Raw genomic sequence first — 6494 nt, 5'->3', positions numbered from 1 at the left:
CTTGAAATCTTGGCACATGTCGATTTGCTTGCTGTTCATGCTATGCTTGCTTCTCTGCTACTCCTAGCTTGCTCTACACTTGCCATGCTATGCTGTGCTTGCTTATGGCTTGATATACCTTGCTGTTCATGCTTATGGGCTTGCTATGCTTACTGGTTTATCATACTTGCTTGTCTAGGTGTACTTGTGTTGCATCTGTGACACTTGTGTGTGTGCCAGAGGTGCCTGTGATATGATTCAGTACTAATTCTGCAAGCCAATGATCCATTGGATCATTTCTTGCTTGTTGGCTAATCCCTCTGTGTAGCTTGGCTTGCTATGATTGATCAATTTGATCAATAGCTTGTCAGTGATTGCTTACTGGCTAATTCTGTGGCTATATGAATCAATTATCTAGTGATGCTGATGCTCAAGCATCAACTTGTCTTTGTGCTTACTTGTGCTGTTGCTTATTTCTAGCTATCTAGACTTGCTCTAGTGGCTATGAATTAAGTTGTATTGCTTACAGTATGCTGCTGTCATGCTTAGCATGGATCTGTGATAAATTCATGCTTGTATTACTTAAATTCTGATGAACTGCTTATGCAGTGATGATTTAAATGTCTTGCTTGTATATGAGTTTGCTGTTCATGATTCTTTTACAAGCAGTTAAGGTCTGAATCCATTACTGGATAGTGATGTGATCTATTTGGCTTTCTTTAATTGGTGCTAAGTGTGATGTGACCTCAGTAGCTTTGCTACTGACTGGTTGCTCACCTAGTTTGTTGGATCTTGTTGGCTACTCAACTTTGCTTGCATATTAGGGAATCATAGTAACTATGAATGCCAATATGCTTGTCTGTGAAGAATTCTAGGGTTTCTGATGGTTGCTTGCTTAGGATCTTCTGTGTAGTCTTAGCTGCTAATCTATGCTATCTACTGGTGCTATCTGTGCATGTGATCTTGCTAGTGTGCATCTGTGCATGCTTTCTAGCCTCTGTGCACATGATCTGTATCTGGATAGTGTCTATCTTAGTAGCCTTTTGGACTGGCAGTAATCCTTGGTGAAAACCAAGTGATGATCTACCCATATGAGCATCTGCTCATCCCATGCTTATGCATATGATGGATTAGATCCATTGGATCTCTTCCAGGAACTAGGTATACCTTGTTCCAGCTCCTAGAAAGTAATGCTTTGTTGATGCAGACTTGGTTTGTTCACAGCCCTTCACCTCCAGAGCTTGGATGATCTTCTAGGTCACCATGATCTCTGGTGGCTTAAATGGTTGTGTGTGTTGGTTCTGTTCTTGCTCAAGAACAGATGAACTATGCTTGTTTTTGGCTTCACCCTTACCTGGTGATCTTATCTGGTCGACTGGTCACTGGTTTTAGGGTTTGTGCTCCTTTTATATGATCCCTACTTCTCTCCCTACATTGACACACAAGCCTGGCATGCTTGGTGACTATGCTTTTGCATGGCCTTGCTGTTGCTGCCCAGCACACTTGAGCTGTGTGCTCTCATATGCTGAAACTTGAGCCCTGGTGTGTGCTCAGGTTTGGTCTGCTGCTGCCCTTATCTTGTGCTGTCCCTGGTTTTGGACAAGCACAAGTGTGCTGTGACTTGGTTCTGTCCAAACTGAATATTGTGTCACTTGCTAACTGTCTAAACTGAATCTTGAGCTAACACTTATATTCTGGCTAGTGTTGGTGCTTGATTATTGCAGGTTTGTGAAGATGGACATGGCCAGAAGATATACTTCAAGTCATTTAGTCTAGGTTTTAGTTTAGGAATCAAATTGTAATCTTCCTTTTTATTTCTGTTTATTATTTATTGATTCTTGTATCAAGAATTTTGTAAAGACAATGTAACTTGTGTTGTGATATCAATAAAGCCCAAGGTTTTTGTTTATGAGCTTTTACTTTATGTAATATATATTCTGGAATACATATTGTATTTATTATTCACTTTGAAATTCAAAGTTGTTTGATTTCATGAGTTGTGTTTTAAATTATGAATTCCATTTTCATATTGTTCAATACTTATTGTTAAATGTATTGACACTTGTCAAATGAAATCAACTCCCCAAATCAACAAGATACAAAAGAGATCATGTCGAAATTTCCCTAACTCACAATGCCTAACCCTAAGTGCAAAATGAGAGAGAACCTCGATCCCTCTTAGGTTTAGTTGCAATAAGGCGCGAAAATTTCCCCCGTTTTGCGATGAAATGCACATCCCATTTCTAAATCTACCCTTCGTTGTTCCTATGTTCTGGGTTATTACAGCCTCTCCCCCTTAACAGAAACTTCGTCCCGAAGTTAAGATTGGTACCAGAACATCTCGGGGTAAGACTTCCTGAGTTCTTCTTCTGTCTCCCAAGTGGCTTCTCGCTCAGGATGATGTTGCCATTGCACTTTACAATATTTGATTGCCCTGTTTCTTAACTTCTTCCATTGTACTTCTAAGATCTTTTCAGGCCTTTCCACATAGGTTAGATCAGATTGCAATTCAATTTCTTCATAAGTGATAGGATCATCCGGTGCCTTCAAACACTTTCTGAGTTGTGATACATGAAATACATTATGAACTTGACTTAGTTGTGCCGGTAACTCCAACTTAAATGCTGTTCCTCGATTCTGACTGAGTATCTTAAATGGTCCTATATATCGAGGACTTAACTTTCCTTTTACTCCGAACCTCTTAAGTCCTTTCATTGGGCTAACCTTCAGATAGACCATGTCTCCCACTTTCGGTTCCCAATCTCTTCTCTTTAAGTCGGCGTAACTCTTCTGACGACTCTGAGCTATCTTGAGTTTATCCCGGATCACCTCGATGACGTCTTGTCTCTCCTTGATGTAGTCTGGTGTAAACTCCTTGTTTTCTCCGATTTCAAACCAACAAATTGGTGATCTACACTTCCTTCCGTACAATGCTTCGTACGGTGCCATCTGGATGCTACTCTGATAACTATTGTTATATGAGAACTCCGCTAAAGGTAAATGGTCCTCCCATGAGCCTCCAAAGTTAAGAGCACAAGCTCTAAGCATGTCTTCTAGTATCTGATTGGTTCTTTCGGTTTGTCTTCCGGTTTGTGGATGATATCTTTGTCTTTGAAATCCAACTTGGATCCCAAAGATTCTTGTAGTTGTTTCCAGAATGCTGATGTGAAAATCGAACCTCTATCTGAGACTATCTTCTTTGGTACTCCATGCTTACTCACAATTTCCTTCACATATATATCCACAAGCTTTTCTGCAGTATCTTTTGTGTTTACGGCTATGAAATGAGCACTCTTGGTAAGTCTGTCCACTATTACCCATATCATATCCTTCCTCTTACTAGTCATTGGTAAACCAGTAACAAAATCCATTCCTATTTCATCCCATTTCCATTCCGGTATCTCTAGTGGTTTGAGTAATCCCGCAGGACTCTGATGCTCTGCCTTCACTCGTTGACATGTATGACATTCCGAGACATATTGTGCTATTTCTCTTTTCATGTTGTTCCACCAGAACATCTCCTTCAAATCCATATACATCTTCGTACTTCCCGGGTGTATGGAATAAGGGGTTTCATGTGCTTCTTTTAATATGATTGACTTCACTTCTTGATCATCTGGTACACGTATCCTTTTCTCGAAGTATAATGAATCAAAATCCCCTAGATGGAATTCGATGGTCTTCCTTCACCAATTCTTTTGATCTCCTCTTGAATGAACAAATCATCCGCTTGCTTTCGGATAATCTCATATTTCAAGTCTGAGTACATCTCATCCATAATCCTCATGGTTGCTATACTTCCCTTGACATCACCTTGAATAAACAAGATCTGAGCATCTTCTAACTCTTTCCGAAGTTCCTTTGGAATTTCCCATTCCGTAGGTTGATTCTCCGTACTCTTCCTACTTAAAGCATCTGCTACTACATTAGCTTTGCCTGGGGTATAGTTGATCTTAAGGTCGTAATCCTTAATCAACTCCAACCATCTCTTCTGTCTCATGTTTAATTCTTTCTGAGTGAAGAAATATTTCAAACTCTTGTGATCGGTGTATAACTCACACTTGGATCCATATAGAAATTGTCTCCAACTCTTCAAAGCATACACAACTGCCGCTAACTCGAGATCATGTACTGGGTAGTTGTGTTCATGTGGTTTCAACTGTCTTGATCCATAAGCTATTACCTTCCGATCTTGCATAAGAACACATCCAAGTCCATTCTTGGAAGCATCACAATACACCGTATAATCCTTTCCAGGTTCAGGAACTGCCAATACTGGTGCTGTGGTTAACTTATCTTTGAGTGTTTGGAAGCTGGCTTCACACTCATCAGTCCACACAAATGGAGTATTTTTCTTGAGTAACTTGGTCATTGGTCCTGCAATCTTCGAAAATCCCTCTATGAATCTCCGATAGTAACCTGCCATACCAAGAAATCCTCGTATCTCCTTAGCATTTTTAGGTGATTTCCATTCCAATACGGACTGAACCTTGCTTGGATTCACCGCTATGCCTTCTTTGGTTATGACATGTCCAAGAAATTCAACACTATCTAACCAAAATTTGCACTTGCTGAACTTCGCATATAGCTGATGTTCCCTCAAAGTTTGCAGAACTATCTTCAAATGTTTGGCATGTTCTTCTTTATCTTTGGAATAGATTAGAATATCATCTATGAACACTATCACAAACTTGTCCAAGTACTTCATGAATATCTTGTTCATCAAATTCATGAAAATTGCTGGTGCATTTGTTAGTCCAAATGGTACAACCAAGTATTCATGGTGTCCATACCTTGATACGAATGCTGTTTTTGGTACATCTTCCTTCTTGATCTTGATTTGATGGTATCCTGACCTTAAATCTATCTTCGAGAAGACTCCTGCTCCTTGAACTTGATCAAAAAGATCTTGAATTCTAGGTAAAGGATACTTGTTCTTAATAGTTACATTGTTCAAATTTCTGTAATCTCCACACATTCTCTTTCCTCCATCTCTTTTATCCACAAAAATAACTGGTGTACCCCATGGTGACACACTTTCTTGAATAAATCCCTTCTGTTCCAGTTCATCTATCTGAGCTTTTAGTTCCACTAACTCCTTTGGCCCCATCTTATATGGTGGTTGTGCTATTGGTGCTGTGCCTGGGATCAGATCGATTGTGAATTCTATCTCTCTATCGGGTGGCATCCCCGGTAGTTCCTTAGGAAATACATCCTTAAACTCATTTACTACAGGAATATCTTCAATTCTCACTTCCTTCAGGCTGTTGAGTTCCAATCCAATCTCCAACTCACTGTACCTATCTCCTTGGAACACTATTCTACCTCCGATGGAGTTGCGAAGTGATACTGTTTTGTCTCCACAGTTAATCACCGCTCCATTTTCTGTCAACCAATCCATCCCTAAGATGACTGATATGTCCTTCATGGGTATGATGAATAGGTCCGCGAAATACACACAGTCACATATGGTTAGGACTTGTGCTTCTTTCACGTGGGTTACTAAGATCGTTCCCCCCGCGGATAGAACAGTTATAGGGGTTTCTAACTTAGAACATCTAAGCCCGAATTTTTCCACAAATTCCAATGCAAGAAATGATGTGGTTGCTCCAGTATCAAATAATACTTTGCCAGGATGAGTAAGAATGCTGAGCGTACCTAAGACTGTTTGATCCGACTCTTCCGCTTGTTCCAAAGATGTGCAATTCAGCTTCCCATAAGGCTTTCCCTTCTTGTTGTTGTAGTTGTAGTTGCGGTTGTTGTTGTTGTTGTTGTTGTTGTTGTTGTTGTTGCGGTTGTTGTTGTTGTTGTTTCCACCTCGTCCTCCAGAGCTCTGTCCGCTCCAGGACGCCTTGTTAGGACAATCCGGCTTAATGTGTCCTTCCTTCCCACAACCATAACAAATGATTCTGGGTTTCTGACAATCCTTCTGCAAATGACCTCTCAGGCCACAACTGTTGCAGATGATCTGATTAATTGGGTTCTGACTCTGACCTCCCCGGTTGTATTGATTACCAGTAGTAGGTCGGTATCGGGGTTTGAAACTCCGATCAGGTAATGGTTTACTGATTGGGTACTTCCTTGGCTCTATACGAGCTCTCTTCCTCCTGTCCTCTTGGACTTGCCTGTAGTCATCCTCGAAAGTGATTGCCGAGTCAATCAGTTCCTGGAATTCGGCAGTCCGTGCCAATCTCAGTTGCATCTTCATGTATGGATTCATGCCTTTCATAAACCGCTTCTTCCGCTTCTCCTCTGTATCTACATCCTCAGGTGCATACCTGGCTAACCTATTGAAATCCCGAACATACTGCATGATTGGTGCAGTATTCTGTCTCAGTTCTTCAAACTCCCTCTTTTTCAATTCCACCACGCTATCCGGAACATGAGCATCCCGAAACTTCTTCTTGAACTCCTCCCAGGTGAATACCTTATCTGGAGGGTGTACTGCGACAAGGTTCTCCCACCATGATGCTGCTGGTCCTGACAACAGATAAGTGGTGTATCTGATCTTCTCC

The sequence above is a fragment of the Lolium perenne genome, chromosome 4, assembly GCF_019359855.2.
Source record: "Lolium perenne isolate Kyuss_39 chromosome 4, Kyuss_2.0, whole genome shotgun sequence".
NCBI classification, from domain to species: Eukaryota; Viridiplantae; Streptophyta; class Magnoliopsida; order Poales; family Poaceae; genus Lolium; species Lolium perenne.
Note: the sequence above shows the minus strand (reverse complement) of the source record.